Raw genomic sequence first — 22,587 nt, 5'->3', positions numbered from 1 at the left:
TAACCTGACCTAGTATCAAACTGACATGAAAACCTTGATGTGTCTGATTCCGAAGGCAAAACAATTCCCATATTTTATAAACAGGAATGTTTTTGCAATGAATAGAAACAATGTACATATTAATATATCAATATCAATATATTAATAATATAAAACTCTATGTATAATATACAAATAAGGACAGAAAAAAGTAGCTTCAATTTCTGTCAATACTTGACCTTTTTAAAATATCAAACATCGAATATTAAATACTAGATAAAATGGTTTTTACATGATAACATGATCAAAAATAGAATCCTACAGAGATTTATCATGGTCGGAGTTGTCAAAGCTGACCCACTCTGGTGGAGAAGAGAGACCCAGCATTGGACTCTTGAGAGACAGGCACAGTTATCATCACTGGAGACTTCCTATAATTATTCACAGAAGGAAGAGAGGCCAGCAAAGCATGTAGATAGGGGATTTAGGAACGTGTGATATTTGAGGGTCTTTGAGAGTGGTCGTCTACAGAGAACTCTATCTACTATTTCTGAGGTGCTGGACCCAGGTGTGAGGTTCTGGAGTAATATTTCAGACTCTACAGAAGTCACTGGTAAAATTAAGACGGGCCCTCTGTCCTCAAGGAACAGGATTACTTACCAACATAGGAATTAGATACTGACACCAAGACGGGATTCACTTTTCAAAACTGGGGAAGGAATCAGGACCAAAGTAGCTTTTAGAGTTGGGTGGAGGTCTGGAGGGTGGCCAGGGGCAAGGACAACCTCCTTTTGCGTACTCCAGTGCTGAATCAGAGAGTTTGTAGTATCTCCTGATTATGTTCACCTTCAGATCTGGGAGCAGGCTCATTTGCTCATAGAATTCAAATGGCCCTATCTGGGGAAAAAAGAAAAGAAAAAGAAAACATCAAGAAATGGAGGAGATCCTGACCCGCTTAAAACCAAGTATGTCAAGAATTATTTTTGAAATTAGGTCGACCGGAAACTTCTAATGGGTAAATATAATTTATTATACTTAAAATATTACTGAGTGTGAATATGCAAACAAAACCTTGATTGCATGAATCAGAATTAAATATTCTTAAAGAAAAACTGTCACAAAACTCGTTCAAAATAAACTAAGTAACTCATTCTCTGCTTCCAAATGGAAAAGAGAAAGCAGAGGAGACCCCATTTAGAAGAAAGCCCAGGAGGATGCAGAGACAATCTGTTTTTGAAATTACTGTTTTAAAATCTAGATTTTATGATTATTTGGTTATTGTGAGATCAACAGATCAAGGTACTATTGTTATTAAAAAGATAGTTTGTTACACTCACAGTTCCCAAGTGGGCACATCCTGCCGCGGAAGGGACCACGTGGGGCAGTAGTGGGGCTGGTCAGGAGGCTGAGGAAGTGAGGAGAATTGTGGGCCAGCAAGAGCCTTGATTGTGGTTTACATGGGAAGGAATGGGCAAGGCAGGGTAATCAGCATTAGGATTGGCTAGTTTAAATAATTTCTGTGGACTTTGGGGCATAGGGATGGCCCTACTTATCTGATATCTGGCCTGGAGTGACTAGGGAGAGGGGATAGTAGTCCTAAGTAGAGAGATTGTTAAAGGGCTTAGTTTGGGTATGGGTTCTGAATTGGCTGATTTGAATCTGAAAGCTACACTTTACTATCTCTAGGAGTTGGCTAGTCCTGGGAAGGACAGCATCTCCAGGTCTCTGCAAGGCCCCAAGATGGCAAAGCATCAAAAATACACAATAAAAAGACTTGATGATACAATCACCCAGGGATCCTGCTGGCTTCCATTTCCCCCAAATCACTTCCGAACCAATAGCTCTATCTGCATCAACACCTGCTTAAGATCTGTTTCCATTTTGGTTCAAATTTTTAAACCTGGAGTTCTCTCCTGTGGTATTAAAAAGTGGGACCTAGTTCCACCATTTATTACATCCCTTTCCTTCCTCTATACAAGTAAACAAACAGATTTTCTAAAACATTTTGTTTTTCCAATTGGTGGGAATAGAAGCAAACAAAGTAATAAATAAGGGCAAGCTGCAAGTTCATTAGAAACCTTAAAAAACAATTATCTAATTGTTATTGCTGAACTTCAAGGGTTAATTCTAAAGATAGACTTTATTTTTTTCAGCACCTTTCCTGAGCCCTCTCTCAAAGTCTCTTCTACATATCAGTCCTGTTGAATTCTTTTATTCCAGGGCAACTACTCCAGATTTTTCTCTTTCACTTCGTCCTAGCTGGGTCTAATGAAGCCTCGTTAGGAAGTGGGTTAAAGGTAAGCTATAACTACTGGAGACAAATTGCTTTTATAAATGGCAATAAAAATGTATATATGTAGTCCATAAGTATCAGCAAATTCATCTTCTACCTCAATATTATATATGTTATAGGAAAATTCTTAGAACTTGGGGATGCATGTTTATTTTTCAATGTAAATAAATTATTTCCAAGGTTAACCTCAGGAGACTATGAACCATTTCTGGCATCAGTGGCCCCCATGGAAACTTCAACCATAGCTCCTAGAATGATTTCATGAGCCGTAGGTAGGGACTAGAGATGTTCCCAAGGGATACTGCAATAACAGTTTCCTCCTGGTGGAGAGCTGGGATAGCATTCTAGGAACTATGGATACGTGATTAGATTTCAGGGGTGTTTCTGGTATGTAATAGAAGTCAACCAGCTTTCCAATTGGATGGAAGCCCAAAGCTTTGAAGAAAAGTCAAAAGTATATTGTCTGAAAGCCTGAGTTCAAAAAACCGTTAATTCAATGGACAACAATTAAATGTCTACATTCATCTTTATATCACCAATTTCTAGATGAGAGCTGATATATCCTGAAATAGCTTGGTTGAATTAAAATGTTTCGCATTGGCAGAGCACAGTGCTGAGCAAACTGAGGTATTTTAAAAACATTAAATTTGACTCCTAGCCAGCTTTATATTTATATATTCTGCCTATAATTTTTCTGGATGTACCTATATGATATTCCAAAGTGTTAGTGACATGAGAAAAACAGATGGGTCATGCTTGGGGATCTATGATTGAAGATAGTTATGGAGCAACCTGAAGAAATCATTTAGCAGAATATTTCTCCTGAAGCAGGCAAGGCCATTGCTAAGGACAGGACTTCTGTCCCCACTGAATGCCCATTCTTGAAGTTTTCTTGATCAGGCATTCCAAAGTACACCACTTGCCTAATTAACAGATACCTAAGAATCAATATTTGAGCCATCAAGAGGTTGACTGTTTCAGGGAAACCATCATTCCCCCTTATTAGGAAACAATGAATATTTTCATTCTGTTCGGTCATTTGCTAGTTGGATGTTTGAAAAAGGAGTGAGAGTACTGTGAGAATACTGAGAAGAAGTTAGAAAATAAATATTACAGTACAATAATAATCCTTCACACCTTCACTCAAACCCTCTACTTTCTAGGAAAACTTCTCTCTCCAATTCTTAGAACACTCTCTATACTCTAAAATACAAGAAAATACTTTCTACTTAACACTTAATAATTTTATTTGTAAAAGTTGTTCATACTAAATTATCTATTTAGGTCAAAGGTAGAGTTCTATTCTGTTTGGCGCAGGGCTCTCTCCCACATCGTGCATACACGTGAACAACCCTCACCACAAAACATACAGGTGCGTTGCTATCATCTCTTCTCCTCCCCCGCCCTCTAACACGCACACCTCACATTCCTCACACAGCTCCTTCAACTGTATGCAATCACCTAGTGAAGAAGCCAATGCTGATTGATTGTTAGAATTGCCTAGAGGTTCTATGACATATGCAATTTTGCTGCCACATTTTGTTGCAAAATTAATAATTCAGCTAATTCGAATGATCCCTTTTTTTATACACAAGTAGTCATATCCTACATTGTTCTGCTAGAATGAATTCTATCTCATTCTTATTTTATATTCTCTTAGAGAAAAAGAAAAGAAAAAAGTTTGCCACCCTCTACGCAGAAATAGCTTCAAGATTATATCGTCTTCTGCCTTGGTTTTTATTTTAAGATTGAATACTAATTATGGCAAGACAAGAATAATCCCCTGACTTTTATCAAAGAATAAAAAACCTAAAACACAGCAATCTATTCAAGTATGCAAGACTATACATTTCAGAAGCAGCAAGCTAATCTCTTGTACAAAGCAAAAACCAGGGTGGAATTCCGCAGTAAGGTAACTCTTTTTGGGAGTCAGAGGTCAGTACATGTGAGCATGTATGTGGGGGAGAGAGAGCGAAGCTAGTGTGTGTGTGTGTGTGTGTGTGTGTGTGTGTGTGTGTGTGTGTGTGTGTTGAGGGAGGTGAAGACCAAGTAAGAGAACAGCCCAAGCACATGGAATCTGGAACCAGCCTGACTGGATTAAAATCATAGTTTGGTCACTTACTATGTGACTTTGGGCTAAACGAATAAAACATAGTAACTGCCTCCTAAGACTGGTGTGAGGATGAAATGAGTTAGAAAAAGTCATGTACCACCTAAGGACATTTTGGCCAGTGACCGCAAATAGAATGGTGGCCCCATAAAATTATAATGAAGCTGAAAATTTCCTATCACCAAGTGACCTTGTAGCCATGGTAACATCATAGCACAACACGCTACTCATGTGTTTGTGGTGATGCTAGTGTAAGCCTATTGTGCTTTGAGTCATATAAAAGTATAGCACATACAATACAGTACAGTACATACAAGTATAGCACATACAATATAGTACAGTACAAAATACAGATAATGATAATAAACAACCATGTTACTGATTTATGTATTTACTATATTATACTTTTTATTGTTACTTTAAAGTTCACTTTTTCTAATTATAAAAAAAAGTTTGTTGTCTTTTCATTTTGTTGATGATTTTTTTCTCTGTGCAAAACTTTCTTAGTTTGATGTAGTCCCATTTGTTTCTTTATTTCTTTTTTTTCTTGCCTGAGGAAGTAGATCCAAAATAATATTGGTCCTACATTTAAGTAATTGATCCATTTCAAGTTAATTTTTTAATATGATATAAGAAAGTAGTATAGTTTCAGGTTTTTTTTTTTTTTTACATGTATCTGTCCAATTTTCTCACCATTTATTGAAGAGACTGTCTTTATCTTACTATGTATTCTTGTCTCCTTTGTCATAGATTAATTGGTCATGAAAATATGAGTTTATTTCTAAGCTCTCTGTTCTGTTCCATTGGCCTGTGTGTCTGTTTTTATGCCAGTAGCATGCTGTTTTAATTACTATAGCCTTGTAGTATAGTTTAATATCAAAAAGCTTGATACTTCGAACTCTGTTCTTCTTTCTCAAGATTGCTTTGGCTACTCGAGGTATTTTATGGTTCTATATAAATTTTAGGATTATTTGTTTTATTCTGTGAAAAAATGCTATTGGTATATAGGGATAGCATCGAATCTATAGATTGCTTTGGCTAGTACTAAGTGGGGGTAGATATTCAACAATGATACATTCTATGAGGGGTTAATATCCAAAATATATGAGGAACTCATACAACTTAGCATCAAAAAACCCCCACAAACAATCCAATTAATAATTGGGCAGAGGACCTGAACAAATATTTCTCCAAAGAAGACGTAAAAATGTCCAATAGACATATGAAAAGATACTCAACATTACTAATCATCAGGAAAATGTGAATCAAAACCACAATGAGATATCAACTCACACTGGTCAGCATGACTATTATCAATAAATAAACAAACAAAGACATGGAGAAAAGGGAATTCTCATGCACTATTGGTGGGATTGTAAATTGATGCATTCACTATGGCAAACAGTATGGAGTTTCCTCAAAAACTTAAAAATAGAGATACCATATTATGTAGCAGTTCTACGTCTGGGTATTTATTCAAAGAAATTCAAAACACTGATTGGAAAAGGTATATGCACTCTTATGTTTATTGAAACATTATTTACAATAGCCAAGATATGGAAGCAACCTAAGCATCCATTGATAGACAAATGGATAAAGATGTATATATACATAGAATATTACTCAGCCATAAAAAAGAATGAAATCTTACCATTTTTGACAATATGAATAGACCTAGAAGGTGTTGTGCTAAGTGAAATAAGTCAGACAAAGACAAATATCATATGATTTCACTTATATGTGAAATTTAAAAAGTAAAACAAGCAAATAAACGGGAAACCAACTCAAAGATACAGAGAACAAATTAATGGTTGCTGGTTTAGAGGGGTTTAGAGGATGGCTGAAAAGGTGAAAGGGAATAAGAAGTACAAATTTCCAGCTATAAAAATAGTTACATGGATGTAAAATACAGTATAGAGAATATAGTCAATAATATTATAATAACTATGTGTAGTGTTGGATGAGTACTAGACTTATCAGGGTGATCATTTTATAAGGTATATAAATGTCTAATCACTATTATCGTACACCTGAAACTAATATAATATTGTCTGTCAACTATAGTTAAAAAATAAATTTAAAAATATTTTAAAAGAAGTTTGATATTAAACAGTATGCTGCCTAACCCAGCAACATCCTCGTGCATCTCATGTTTACTGCATCTCTTGATTGCATCATTTTCTCTTGTGATTGATTTTAGCTCATGTCTATAAATTTAGTGCAGCCTAAGTCTACAGTGTTTACAAAGTCTGCAGTAGGGTACAGTCATGACCTAGGCCTTCACATTCACTCACCACTTGCTCACTGACTTACTCAGAGCAACCTCCTGTGTTTCATGGTAGGTGGCCTATACAAGTGTACCACTTTTAATCTTCTATAAAATTGTATTTTTACTATACTTTTTCTATGTTTAGATAGATAACTACCACTGTGTTACAATTGCTTAGAGTATTCAGTACAGTAACTTGCTGTACGGGCTTGTAAACTAGGAGCGAAAGTCTATGCAATGTAGCCTACATGTGTAGCAGGCTATACCATCTAGGTTTGTGTAAGTGCACTCTATAATGTTTCGACAATGATGAAATTGCCTAATGATGCATTTCTCATAGTATATCCATCATTAAGCAGCTTATGACTGTGTTTGCAAAGCACTTAGAACGGTGCCTGCCAAATGATGAGCATTTAATAAATATTAGCCACTGTCACAAGTACACCAAACAGAGAGTGCTATGCATTGAAAACAAAATTCACCTTTTGCAAAGGTAAGCTTACATTCACCTGAAGTTTAGAGTGTAAATTATAAAACGTGAAGAAACTGAGATTATAACTAGAATTACTAAAATGAGTTTCTCTAAACCATTGGAAAAGGCTGGCAATGTGTAGGCAGGTTTTTATTTATTTATTTTTCTAATTTCATTGTTTATTGGGGTTACATTGGTTAATAAAATTAAGTAGGTTTCAAGTGTACATTTCTATAGTACATCATATGTATATTGCCTTTATCCTTATCCACCTCTCCCACTTCCCGCTTTCCCTCTGGTAACCACTAAACTGAGTTTTTGTTTGTTTGTCTTGTTCGTTTTTTTTTTTTTTTCAGTTTTATATGTCACATATGAGTGAAATCATATGGTTCTTGACTTTTTCCATCTGACTTATTTCGTTTAGCATGATATTCTCAGCATCCATCTGTGTTGCCACAAATGGCAGTAGTTTATCTTTTCTCATGGCTGAGTAGTATTCCATTGTATTTATGTATCACATCTTTATCCAATCATCTATCGAAGAATACTTCAATCATTTCCATGTCTTGACCACCATGAATAATACTGTAGTGAACAAGGGGGTGCATATATTTTTATGACAAAATGTTTTCAAATTTTGGGGGTAGATACCCTTAAGAGGGATTGCTCAGTGGCATAGTAACTCTAAAGTTTTTGAGGAACCTCCATACCTTTTTCCATAGTGGCTGTACCAATTTACATTCCCACTAGCAGTGTATGAAGGTTCCTTTTTCTCTACAACCTCTCCAACACTTGTTATTACTTGTCTTGTTAATAATAGCCATTTTAACAGGTGCAAGGTAGTATCTCATTATGGTTTTGATTTGCATTTCCCTAATATCTAGCAAAGTTGAGCATCTTTTCCTATATTCGTTGGCCATTTGTATGTCTTCTTGGGAAAAATGTTCAAGTCCTCTGCTCATTTTTTAATTGGATCATTTGTGTTTTTTTTGTTGTTGAGTTGTACGAGTTCTTTATATATTTTGGATATTAATTCCTTATTGTAGATATTTTCAAATATCTTCTCTCATTCGGTTGGTTGCCTTTTTGTTTTGTTGATGGTTTCTTTTGCCGTGCAGAAGCTTTTTGTTTGATATAGTCTCATTCACTTATTTTTGCCTTTACGTTCTCTGCCTATGATCTCAAATTCATAAAATTCTAAGACCAAGGTCCATAAGTTTAGTACCTATGTTTTCTTCTATTTATTTCATTGTTTCAAGTCTCATATTTAGGTCTTTGACCTATTTTGATTTAATTTTCATCTGTGGTGACAAAGAGTAGACTAGTTTCATTCTTTTGCATGTGGCTTCACAATTTTCCCAGCATCTTTTGTTGAAGAGGTTTCGTCATTGTATATTTTCAACTCTTTTGTTAAAAATTATTCTCCCATATATATGTGAGTTTATTTCTGGGCTCTCAATTCTGTTCCACTGATCTGTGTTTCTGTTTTTCTGCCAATATTATGCTATTTTGATTATTGCCATTCTGTAGTATAATTTGAAGTCAGGGAGTGTGATACCTCCAGCTTTATTCTTTTTCTCAAGATTGCTTTGGCTATTTGTGCTGTTTTGTGGTTCCATACAAATTTGATGATTATTTTGTGCTATTTCTTAAAAAAAAATACCATAGGAATTTTGATGGGGATTGCATTAAATCTGTATATTGCTTTGGTAATATGTTCATTTTAACTATGTTGATTCTTCCAATCCATGAACATAGAATATCTTCCCATTTCTTCGTGTCCTCTTCAAGTCCTTTTAATAGTGTCATAGTTTTCAGTATATAGGACCTTGATATCCTTTAAGTTTATTCCCAGGTATTTTATTCCTTTTATTGAAATTGTAAAATAAATTGTTTTATTCATTTCTTTTTCTGAAATTTCATTGTTAGTATAGAGGAACACAATGGAGTTTTATACATTGATTTTGTATCTTGCAGCTTTACAGTATTTGTATATTGTTTCTAATAGTTTTTTGTGGAGTCTTTAGGGTTTTCTATATAAAGAATCATGTCATTTGTAAAAGGTGACAATTTTACTTCTTCATTCCCAATTAGGATGCCTTTTATTTTTTTTTCTTTCACCTGATTGTTCTGGCTAGGACTTTCAGTACTATACTGAATAACAGTAGTGAGAGTGAACAACCTTGTCTTATTTCTGATCTTAAAGGAAAAGCCTTCGGTTTTCCACCATTGAGTATGATATTAGCTGAGGGTTTGTCATATTTGGATTTTATTTTGTTGAGGCACTTTGTTTATACACTCATTTTATTGAGTGTTTTAATCATAAATGGAGGTTATTATCTTGCCAAATGCTTTTTTTTTGCTTCTATTGATATGATCATATAATCCTTTTTTTGTTAATGTGATGTATCACATCAATTCATTTGCATATATAAAACAATCCTTGTGCCTCTGGAATGAGCCCCACTTGATTGTGATGTATACTCTTTTTAGTGTATTATTATAGTTGATTTGCTAGTGTGTGTGTGTGTGTGTGTGTGTGTGTGTGTGTTATTCTTGCCAGGGTTTGTTATAAGGGAAATGTCGGCCTCATAAAATGAGTTAGGAAGTATTGCTTCTTCTTTAATTTTTTGGAAGAGTTTGAGAAGGATAGGCATCACATTTGTGAACATATGATAGAATTTACTGGTGAAGCAATCTGGTTCTGGATGTTTACTTTTGGGGAGGTTTTTGATAACTGTTTCAATTTTCTTACTGTTGATCAGTATTTAGATTTTCCAGTTCTTCATGATTCAGTCTAGAGAAATCATATTTCTAAGAATGTGTCAATTTCTTCTAGGTTATTGAATTTGGTGGTATATAGTCTTTCATAGTATTCTTATGTGATCCTTTGTATTTCTCTTTGTAGCATTAGTTTTTTGTTGTTGTTGTTGTTGTTGTTCTCAAGTTCATTTAATTCTGCTAATTTTCTTCCTTCTGCTGACTTTGGGCTTCATTTGTTTTTCTTTTTCTAGTTCTTTAAGATGTAATGATAAGCTGTTTATTTGGAATTTTTCCTGTTTCCTGAGATAGTAGTCCTGTAAAGATAAAACTTCCTTTATTACTGCTTTTGTTGTATCACAAAAGTTTTGATATGTCATATTGACATTCTCATCTGCCCCTGTGTATCTTTTGATCACTCCTTTTATTTCTTTTTAGACCTCTATAGTGGCATGTTGTTTAATCTCTACATATTTGTGGTTTTTCCTGCTTTCTTTTTGCAGTTATTCTCCAATTTCAAAGCATTGTGGTCAGAAAATACGCTTGGTATGATTTCAATCTTCTTAAATTTGTTGAGCTTAGTTTTGTGTCCCAACAAGTAGTCCATCCCTGAGAATGCTCCACGCGTGCTAGAGAAGAATGTATAATCTGATGTTCTGGGATGAAACGCTCTGTAAATGTCAATTATGTCTATTTGACCTAATGTGTCATCTAAGGCTGACATTTTCCTATTGTTTGACAGGTTTTTTAGATAGGCGAGGCAAATTGCCCAGCTTCACCCAAACCTCCACCTACTTGAGTTTGCACATCACTAGATGGCAGTGTAAAATTCTCAATAATCTCTAAGCAAATTAATTCCATCAAGCATCCAAATATTTAAAAAGAAAAAAAATTACATAAAAAATTATGTAATAATTTTACATAATTACATAAAATCATATAAAAGTGCTTAGAAAGTTTATCATTAATGTCTCTAAGTGATTAAAAATTCCATTTAAAGAGGAAGATGTGGTTATTTAAAGGTATGCCATGTGTAGAGCAAAATAAATTTACAAAATTTTAATATATATGTATACACATTGAAAGATGTAAATGTGATTTTGAAAAATGATTTTAGTTTACTTTTTAAATTCAGTCTGTAGTTTACTATATTTAGATAAAATTCCACCAGCATTATACACGACTTTTGAATTCAAAATAACCTTTTAGTAGCACTGCTTGTAACGTGTGAGTGGGGCAATGTTGATAAATGAGTTCTATAAGAGGAATAATGACTGGCCTCACACTCTTTAAATAATAAGTACTTCATATTTATCATATAAAGTAGGCTCCACAAACATGAAACAATCTAGGAGGAAAAATAAAGGTTTGACTCCTAACAATGTACAGATTAAAATAGAATTAGAAAACATTCAGGCTTGGGGGATTTATAGTATGTAATCAAATTTGTATTGATCAAATATTGAGAAAAAATAACTTCCAAGGTTTTTCTAAGATATTTCCACACTCAAATATAGCCATGTCACTAAGGTCATTTTGCATCATATGCTCAGCTGTAGGGCTCTAGAATTAGATAGAAAATAATTATTGCTATGATGGTAAATTTCCTTTGGGAGTGTGGATCTCATTTGCTTGATGCTGGTTAGCTCTCTTGTTATGTTACCCCAAACTGGACAGTGTGTGACAGCAGTGGCTAGGATCTACCACTGACCATCTCCACTACCACCAGATAGACGTATAGCAGGGGTGGGGAACCCAACATCATGTCAGATGACACGGCACACGTACCTCACCCTTCAATTACCAAAGTGAAGCAAGAGGAGAGAAAAGGATTGCTTCCTTGGGTTTTAGAGTTATTTGTTCTCTGAGTTTCTAGGTGTTGATGGGAAAAAAAAATAGACCTGTGAAAGATATAAGAGATCATTACAACTAATCCTTTTATCCTGATGGATAGCCCAACACTATGTTTTTTTCCTTCCGTTCCCATGGCAACTGAAAAAGGGTTTATAGTAGAATGTCCCTTAATTGGTATTTATCTGATGTTTTCCTTTTGACTAAACTGGGCCATGGGTTTGGGGAGGAAGAGTACAAAGATAAATGTCATATTTATTATATCATATCAAATACACAAACTGTTAACATAATTTATTACTGTCAATGTTAACCTTGATCACCTGTGTGAGACTATGTTTGTCGGATTTCTTCCCTCCTCCTTTTCATATGGTACTTTTTAGAGAAAAGTCACTATGTAAAACCCATATTTAAAAAGTGGGGAATTATGCTCCACCTCTTTGAGGATGGGCTAGCCACATAAATTAATTGAAATTGTTCTGCATGGGGTTTCTATCTATTCTTCCTATTCATTCATTCACTCATTCATTCAACCTATTAATCAGCATTTATATCACTGTGAGCTCATGGATATTTATTTTATTCTTTGGTTTATAATCTAATATACTTTATTTGTTGTCCAAATTGTTCTATCTTGGTCATTTGGGGATTCTTTCAATTGGCTCACCATTACACTAAAAATGTCAAAGTCTTAAAAAATTAGGAAAGTCTGAGAAACTATCACAACCAAGAAAAACCTAAAGAGACATGATGACTAGTTGTAGTGTGGTATCCTAAATGGAATCTTGGACCAGAAAAAAGACATTTAGGTAAAAACTAAGGGGATTAAAAAAAATTTAAGGGAATCTGAATTAAGCATAGACTTTAGTTAATAACGAAGAACTGATAATAGTCCACTAATTGTGACAAATGTACCATTTTAATATGTAAGATATTAATAATAGGAGAATAAATGTTACTGGGAAAACTGGATAGTCATATGCAAAAGGATGAAAGGGGACCTCTATCTTACACCATACACAAAAATCAACTCAAAATGGATTAAAAACTTGAATGTAAGACTTGGAACTATAAAATTCCTAGAATAAAACATAAGGGATAAGCTCCTAGATGTTGATGTGGGGAATAATTTTTTGCATGTGATGCCAAAAGCAAAGACAGCAAAAGAACAAATAAATAAGTGGGTTTACATACAACTAAAAAGTTCTGCAGAGTAAAGGAAAACAATCAACAAAATGTAATGGCAACTTATGGAAGAAAATATTTGTAAACTACATATCTGATAAGGGGTTAATATCCAAAATATATAAGAAACTCATACAACCCAACAGCAAAGAAACAAAACAAAACAAAATAAACAAATAAAACCACAGAATAACCCAATTTAAAAATGGGCAAGAAACCTAAATAGATATTTTTCCAAACAAGAAATACAAATGGTCAAAAGACACATGAAAAGGTGCTCAACATCACTGTACATCAGTGAAATTCAAATTAAAACCACAATGAGATATTACCTCATGCCTATTAGAATGTCTATTATCAAAAAAGGAAGAGATAATTGCCATCAAAGATGTGGAGAAAAGGGAACACTTGTACACTGTTGGTGGGAATGTAAGCTGGTACAATCACTATGGAAAACAGTATAGAACTTCTTCAAGAAATTAAAAATAAAACTATCATATGACCCAGCAATCCCACTTCTGGGGATAGAACCAAAGGAAATTAAAGAAGAGAGATCTGCATTGCAGCAGCATTCACAATAGCAAAGGTCTGGAAACAACTTAAGTGTTTTTTGACGAATGAATGAATGAATAAGAATAAATATATAATGGAATATTGTTCAACCTTAAAACAGAAGAAAACCCTGTCATTTGTGACAACGTGGATGAATCTGGAGGACATCATGGTAAGTAAAATAAGCCAGACAGAGAGAGACAAATACTTCATGGTATCTCTTACACATAAAATCTATTTTTAAAAGTTGAATTCTTAGAAACATAGAAAAGTGGTTGCCAGAGGATAGGGGTTGAAGGAAATAGGGAAAGGTTGGTAAAAATGCAAAAATTTTCAATTATAAGATGAATAAATTCTGGGGTTCTAATGTATAAAATGGTAACCGTTACTGTGAAATGGAAATTTGCTTAAATATTTTCACACACATAAAAATGGTAAATATGTGAGGTGATGGACGTATTAATGAGAGTAATCCTTTTGTAATCTATACATCTATCAATTCATAACATTGTATATTTTAAATGTATTACAGTTTAATTTGTTAATTGCATCTCAATACATCTCTCTCTCTCTCTCTCTCTCTTTCTCTCTCTCTCTCGATCATATAGATCTTAAGGAAATTCTAAATCGCTTCCCTCTTTTGGCATTGATATTTCAGAAAATGATTATTTTGCTCTATGACTACTATTCTGTACTTGGAAAATCTCAAACGTTTATGAGTTTTAATTCAGGTAGCATTACTGGAAAGAGTCAGTGACTTTCTAGCTCATTCTCTATTGCTTTATTCTCTCTATTATATATTTTATAAACAGAATGTCAAAGATTATTATACACTTTTTTTAAGAGAGGAGATAAACGACAGTCCAGACCTTCTACTTCATAACAGTGGTTAATATTTCAGCTTCTAAGCATAGTGACCATTTTCCGGTCTGACTTCCATTAAGTTGTTTTTTTTTTTTATTTCTTGACTGAAATACAACTAGCCTACATGTTATTTGAGACTAAAGCCCCATTTTTTACTTTTCATGTTCACAAAAAAATGGCAAAATATAGGATCTCCCTTTCTCTCTCTGGACAGAATGAAAAAGAAATATTTTCTTAAGTAAATTAAAAAAAAATAAATAAAGAGTATAAAATAACTGCCTAAGTTAAAGAAATGACATAAACAGTTCAGAAATCAGTTTTTAATTATAGTTTTTGAGACAGATTTTCTTATGATTGTATAGCAATCCCTATGATTATGGAGAACCAGAATATGGTAGGGTCTAAGTAGTTGTAATCCTTACTGGTTGTTTAATATAAGTACAGAATTTTATTTTATATATACTGAAAAATATATGTGCTAAATAAAACAAGAGTCTTGTAATGTTTCCCCCCAAATAATAGAGCTACTAGGTATGGGGTACATAGGGACACTTGGTACATCTTTGCAACTATTTTTGTAAATCTAAATCTATACTAAAATTAAAAGGTTAAAAATAAACTGTAATGCTTTTAGCTTCTCTTCAGCAGAATTTGAAAGGAGTCAAGAATCTAATTTGAGCAACATTCCTGCCTGTCACAAAGACATAAAGAGCAGCTTAGTTCTCACCATAAACTGAAATATTCAAGATCTCCTCTTCTAAGTTGATTTCCAAGCCTTCAAAAGAACTCTTCATGCTTATTACACGGTTAACTCAGTAACAGTGATCTAAAACTTCTCATCGGCAGGCAGGCAACTGACAAGTTAAATTAGGGTCAGTGCGCATGAACAGACTCTCTCCGAAGACCTAACGCCACTTGACTAGGGTAGGGCTGCTCCATAGGTGTGAAAACCTAGGGCACTGTCACCTCGGATATACCTGATTACCTGTGCTCAAGTCAAAGATGGCTTAATTCTATTCTCAAATTCGCCTTTACGGTCACTTATATATTTTCTGGGTGAAGTATGGTCCTTAGACAGCATTATTTCTCCACTTTAGAAAATGCTGACTCTGTATAGCCAGCCCCAAATCACGCTGACCTTTTTGATAGTCATGTCACATCCTGTAGCGATTAGGCTGCCCAGTTCACCCTCAGGTTTTTTTAAGCATTGGAGATTAACAAGGTTTTTTTTTTTTCCCTCTTGGTAAATGTCTGCATTTCTGATCTCTGTCTTCATGCATTGATCTCTGTTTCTTGGCCCATTTATTTCTAGATTTGCAGCTTTTTTCTTTCTATATTCACTTTTGTCTGAAAATTCTTAATTTGCATTGATGAGAAATAAATAATTTACTGCTTTTAAGATACTGAAGACGCCAAATAGCTCTAATATTTTGTTTTATGTGTAATTGGAAATCGAAGTCAGTTGAAGGTGTGACTGAAAGAGTGCCTCTAAAACATGTATTTGAGATTTAGGAGCAGCTGTGATGTAATTATTATTAAGATAAAATAATTGCTTCTTTTTTCACAGTATTTTCAGGAGGCAGTATTTTGTACTTCATTCAGAAAATCAGGGTGGATTTACCTCCAGAAAAGCCTCTGACATGGAAATACTTGTTTCTCCAGGGGAAAGTCTTTTTTGCAAGGAGATTTTATAACAAGGACACTGAAGTGACAGCAAACTCGAGGCATCTACATCTAAGTCCCACGACCTACCATCAAAGTATAGAGAGTCTCTTGTTGGAAAATGCAGCATTCACAGTCCTTGACTAACACAGACATGTCACTTTGCTTTTCTGTTTGCTGTCAGGGTTCAAATCATCATCACCATAGAAAGGTGTGAATTCGCTACCCATGAATGGCTCAGAATCTTCCTCTGAGTAGCTTATAAACATCATTCCACACACCTACCTGGGCAAATACTCTTGCCGTCAATACTGCCCAAGGTATAAAATGAGAGGAAGTTGTCTGGGTCAAGTTCTTGGATGGTAAGAAGAATCTTACTTATTTATTTTTCAAGGTACTCAGCACAGTGCCCTGTCTGTAGCTGCTTAAGAAATATTTGTTGCTTCGTGTTGAATTATAGTGAGAAGAGGCAGATGCAGGCAAAGAGAGTATCATGCCAAATCCCTTAATTCCCCCAAATCCGTATACCGCCAACAACAAACTGTAAATTAGAACTGCCATAGATATGTTTGAACGTCTGTTTAAATTCCTCACTAAGTTAGTGCTTCTAAGTTTAACACTCTAGTCACATTTCTGGCAGGAGGATAAGCACCAGGATGGAAAATTGGGGAGGTCTAGTCTAGTGCTCGTTTCGACATACTCTTTGGATGCTGAAGCTCCAGGCAAGGAGCATCATGGCTTTCAGCCTCATTTCCCTTATCTAAGAGGGGTTGAGGTGGGAGGAAAGGAGTCAACACCAATATTAAAATAATAATAATAATAAAATAATAATAATAATAATAATCACTTTAAAGAAAAGAGAAATTTTACTGATACCCATAAGTTAACTCTTTGATGACTTTCTGTCACTAACACCATGCTAATAAATAACTAAAAAAAAAAAAAAATAATAACCCATCGTCAACAAAAACAAAACAGTTTTCAAGAGTAATATGGCAGCTATTCATGTTACAGCATCAAAGTCTGAGCCTTGGAGATGAGAGGACATATGTCAGTGCCCATATTTTAGGTAGCATGTTCGGAACAAAATCATATGAAGACATCACTAGGGGCTCACTCTGAGTACACACTAGTAGGGTACTGGGTGACACCCTTTTCCCAGACAGAGGGGTGTCACCTAATATCAGCTTATCACGGAATCAAATTCCCTCCGCAAGCAGGACTCTGCGACTCCAGCATGAGCACCAAAACTGTCCAGCTGCCCACAGCTTTGATATCATGCAATTGATGATTCCAGAGCCCACTGCTAAATACCTGACACTCAAAATCCAGACTGCCTAGGGCCAAACAGCCTCTGTGTCCCATCATTAAGAAAGTTGTTTTCTCCTATGCATAAATCCAGACACCCACAGGTCCCTCTACGTGAATGAAATCCACAGTCTGTGGTGCAGACTTGACCTGTCATGCCTCTCCATAGAGAGACGAGGAGACTAGAGGAGACTAGAGGACTTGCTGATCTCTGGCTTGTTGACTCTGGTGTTGTGAATGTTTCTTTTTCCTTGTTGACTCCGGTGTTGTGCTTGTTCTTTAAATCCATGTTACATTATCTTTTGAAAATCACCAACCTCTTACTCCACCAGTAAAAACCTTTAAAGGGTCACCTGACAACAGTATCACAGGGAGAAGATTTTGGACATTGGGCTCAAACTCCGTTTCTTGTCAATATAAGCCCATTGATTAAAGTTCTGTGAATCTCAGTTTCCTCCATTCTAAAATAAGACTGATAACCACCTCAATTTGATTTGGATATTAAATAAAATGGTAAATGTAAAGCGCTTAGCACAGACTCTGGCACAAAGTATGGACTCAATCTTCGAGTTCTTTTCCATGATTTTTCTAAGATCTTCTGTCGTTTTGCACCATACCTACGTCTTAGTTCTAAAAATTGTGAGAGAAACTATAGAAATGAAAGAGAGACTATTAAAGATTTGTCAGATCAAGGGCTAGGAGTGCAAAGCAAGGAAGCATACCAGGGACAAGGACAGCTTCAGAACAGGAACTGAGATTTCTGGGAAACTTTTTGTTTCTGACTTCAGGTATGCTCGGATGTCACCATCTCCTCTAGGCCTAAGCAAAGGGCACTTGCAGATCATTTTTCCATTATTCTCTGTTTATCCTTAAATAAAGATGGATGTTGATTTCTTCTTCTGGTGCCTGTGAGTTCTGCCCAGTATACAAGATGCACACTAACAGGTGCCAAAGGACACAGCTGCATTTTACAACGGCACAGGCTTTGCTTTTGGAAAACATCACTATTACATCTTATAAGGCTATGCTGTCCACAGGCCACCATGCTATGCTTTTATTTATGACTATAGGATTTATATTGGGCAATGACAACAACAGCATCATAATCACTTTGGAATTCAACTTTGAAAGACTCATAACTCTTTTTATGGGTACAATAGCTTTCAAGCTGCCAGAACAAAAGAAGAATCATTTATGACAGCTCATGACAGGATAAAAAAACAAATAGAGCCCTGTGTATGTGAGAATGAGACAATGAACCCACCATTAATGTAAACTGCAATGTTTTTAAGCATGAAAACAAGGCATTTCCAATCTTTATGTTCTTTTCTAAGTCAATCTGACCTCTTGACTTAAAGTACCCATTTGTAAATAACATGCTCAGGATTAGACGTGTAGACAGATCAGACTGAGTATGAGTTCAAAAGGCAAGGAGCTCGATTATTCCTGGTATTTATCCTCAAAGCGGCACTGATTTTGCCATTTTTAAATTTATTAACTCTGCTCATGTACACTGGAGTTCATAAGGAGTAAATTCCTGTTTAAATTTTATGATGAAACACTTGAACTCTAAAAATCGTTGTCCAAAAAAAGAAGAGACCAAATCAAATTCAAAAACAGTTATGGGGACGTAGAGCACAGCATAGAGAATATAGTCAATTTTACTCTCATGACTGTGTGTAGAGCCACATGGATGCTAGAGTAATCAGAGGGATCACTTCATAAACTATATAAATATCTAACCACTACTCTGTATATCTAACATTAATATAAAATAATTTAGAAATAAAAATTTAAAAAAATCAAAGCAGGAAAAAAAAAAGAGACCAAATCACTGCTTATCAAAGTTGAAGAGAAATAACCTGACTGTGCTCCTGGAGCCAGTTTCATATGAAAGAAAGTGATATTGAAGACAACATCTTAAACTTATATGGGTTTTGTAGTTTATAAACTACTTTCATATACTGCAGCTGGGAGTTGCTGGTACAACAGGTGTATGTGCATATATAACAGTTTTAAGAGTTTCTTTAGTCCCAGATGTCTCAACTATTGTGTGTAAAATTCCCATCTAATTTATTAAAGTAAAATGGGAAGGGCACTGGATTTGGATTCAGAAGTCATACCTATACAAACCTCATTTATCATAGTTTACCATGAGCACAGTCACTTAATCATTTTAAAGCTAGTTCTCATTTCTAAAATAGAATTATTTAAATTTGATTTTAACTGAGATTCCTTTCAGTTTTAACATTCTTTGATTATGTATTCTCTCTTTTTAATTTTTTTAATTTTTCAATTATAGTTTACATTTAATATTATTTTATATTAGTTTCCAGTATACAGAATAGTGATCAGACATTCATATAATTTATGAAGTGATCCCCCTGATAAGTTTAGCCATATTCTCTCCTTTTTAACTCACTTCTAAAATTTCTGTATTTAAGCCAGAACTGAGGCACTCAAACAGCAGAGGTATTTCAGGATGCAGGCTCAAGAGCCGAGTCAGATTCTACGAAAGAGTTTCAGACCAAGAGAAGCACATCGAAGATTCAGAGCTGAGACCCGAGCCAAGGTAGAGCTCTCAGCGCCAGAGACTTGTGGGGAGTGGATCTGGCTAGGAGCACAGGCACTGCCGGCACCACTGTGTACCTTAAAGTGCTGCGTGAGTGTATACAGATATCAGGTCACTATGTTGTACAATTGAAACGAATATAATGTTATATGTCAATTATACCTCAAAAAATAAAAATGAAAATGCTGTGTGATACTGCACATAAGGAACGCCTAGACATCCCCTATAACAATAAGGCCGGGAGTCCACACTGTAAATACTTAACACTAGCCACACCATTCCAAAAAAGGGCTTCTATAAGGGGCTAGAAGCACCAATAAAGACTACGTTTGCCTATTTCTCAAAGCTCATCCAGGTCAGAAGACTGCCTAGTGGCCCAAAACTGGGATATTTATGGAGGGTGGGGAAATATGATTTATATATTATTTTTTAAAATTGCTGTATCGCTTTATAGTGGCAAGCCTGTGGAAGATCCACAAGCAATCAGATAAAATGAAGGATTTAGTAGAAAACTGGAAGTGGAAGGTAAGAAAAAAAGAATCTGTGTTTGCGTTGAGAATGCTCATTTGAGTAGTGCCAAGGAAAGCTTTGCAAAAATGTTGGAAAAAATTACTTGCAAGAAAAAGCTTTGTAGAATCAAAGACTTATGGCAATAGTGGTTAAAAGCTTTAATTGAGGTGTCTGTTTTAATCATAAACCAAGCTCTGGAAAGGGTAGTCAGTGGCTAATAGAATTTGAGATTTTGATTTTCTAGGGGGAAAAAAATTAGCATTTTTCCTGTTACTCAACATGAACTTCCCTATAGTTCTCTTATTCCAGTTAACGTCAGAAACAAATCTATTGTCTGAGTGCAAAGGAAAGTAGACTAAAAAACTTCTAATTCCACTGATCACAAAATATCAGTGGGGTGGCGGGGGTGGGGGATGGGGAAACAGACAGAAAATATCCCTAGTGTGTTAGATGGATTTGCCTTTGACATGCTGTTTTAAATTACATGAGTGCTTCTGTAACCTTATACTTGGCCCCCTTTTCCCTTATCTACCAGATAGGAAGGATGGAAGGAAACTTAACTTTGGGTGGTGAACACACAATGCTATATATATATATATGATGTATATTGAACTGTACCCCAAAAAATAAAATAAAATAATACGATTGTATAGAAGGTAAAAATATATTTTGTGATGGTGCTATTTCATTAAAGAGGCAAATATGATTTGTTTTTATGTTTAATCATTTACCTTTTCCACAAAAATATTGGAATTAGAAGAGACCTTGAAGGTTATTATTATTATTTTTTCCCAACAGACTCATTTCATAGTAGATTAGAGGAACCTGAGCACCGCGAGGAGGTGAACTGATGATTCTCCGGGATTCGACCAGGTAAGATGGGAGAAGATGCACCAGGGGTCAGAACCTCCTACTCTGAATTCAGATAGGCTTTGTTCTACAATTTTAAACATTTCCTCAAAAGACACTTTTAGTATTTTCCCCTCTATTTCTCCTATTTTTTTTCTTTCTCTTTTTCCTCTCCTACCCATCTTCTGATTATTATTGTTTATAGTTATAAAATTCCTAGTGAATTCTAATTCCAGAAATTCACACTGTTTCACTAAAGACTGCACTTTCTTTTAGAGTCAATTCTGTTCTATTCTCCTTCCATTTTTAATGATTCTGACATATCGATCAATGGCAAACTTTTAAAATTTTTATGAGAAATTGACATGATTAACACACACACAAAAAGATGGTATGGTACCTATCAAGGGAATGCATAATATTCCAGTTAAAAAGTCAATGAAGTGATAACAAAAACAGATCTGAAAGGATTACAGCATTACAGTGGTAGCAGTTCTTTGAATAGTGTGGCTTAATCATCTGGGAAATAAAGTAGAGCAAGAAATATCCAAGGATAGTCTCTGCAGTGGGGCCGAAAAAGTGTTACATGTGGATTCCTGAATGTTGCAGCTCTCATGTGCTACTAGGTATAATTACTAGAAATAATATTAACCCAAATCCCACTAACACATGAAGAGTCCTGGGTGCAAGCCCCAAATTCTGAACAACAATTTTTGTGACTAACAAAATATTGTGTTATCGAAGACGAATGTCATCTACAAATTTTAGTTGTCTTAATTTTAGCCTACAGCTGTTATGCAAAGCTAAAAATAATGTAACTGTCAACATCAAAATGTATTTTTTAAAGGAATGTCAGAGTGGTGAATGCTTTACAGACAGGAAATTTAAAGTGGATGACCAGGTTCTATTGTGCAGTTGGTGAAATTTGACAGGATCTTAATTCTTTCCATGCAAGGAGATACGCTCTTAAGAAGAACCAAGTTTTTTGTTTGAGTACTTGTGGGCCTTTGTGTTAGGTGTACCTTCTCCTACAGTTTACAGCATATTGCTATGAATTTTCTGGCTTAAACTGAAGGCTTCTCTTCTTTGAGGTCCATGAAACATAATAAATTTCTTCATTTTCTTCTTTCAAAATAATAAAGCTATTTGGAAATTAATAAGAGGTAAAGAAAATAAGAAATAGAGAAAAGTATAAATTACCATCTTAATTGTTTTTATTTTGTCAAGTACTTAAATATAACCCTAGATAATTGTCATAGCAAGATATAGAAATGTTTTTTGATGAGAAAAGCAACATAAATAATTTTTGTTGTGTCTAGAAAACTTTGTCACACTCAGTGAAAGCTGTCAT

At 34.9% G+C, this 22,587-nt stretch overlaps 1 long non-coding RNA gene across 1 annotated transcript; it reads left to right on the top strand.

The window, feature by feature from the left end:
* Positions 1-13,593: 13,593 nt before the first annotated feature.
* LOC107500201 lies at positions 13,594-21,239 on the top strand. The gene is made up of 3 exons (XR_001594475.2): positions 13,594-13,643; positions 19,750-19,877; positions 21,186-21,239. It is a non-coding gene; the product is annotated as an uncharacterized LOC107500201 (long non-coding RNA).
* Positions 21,240-22,587: the final 1,348 nt, after the last annotated feature.

The sequence above is a fragment of the Rousettus aegyptiacus genome, unplaced genomic scaffold, assembly GCF_014176215.1.
Source record: "Rousettus aegyptiacus isolate mRouAeg1 unplaced genomic scaffold, mRouAeg1.p scaffold_m13_p_13, whole genome shotgun sequence".
In the NCBI taxonomy this organism is placed as follows: Eukaryota; Metazoa; Chordata; class Mammalia; order Chiroptera; family Pteropodidae; genus Rousettus; species Rousettus aegyptiacus.
Note: the sequence above shows the minus strand (reverse complement) of the source record. Positions and strands in the feature narration are given on the sequence as shown.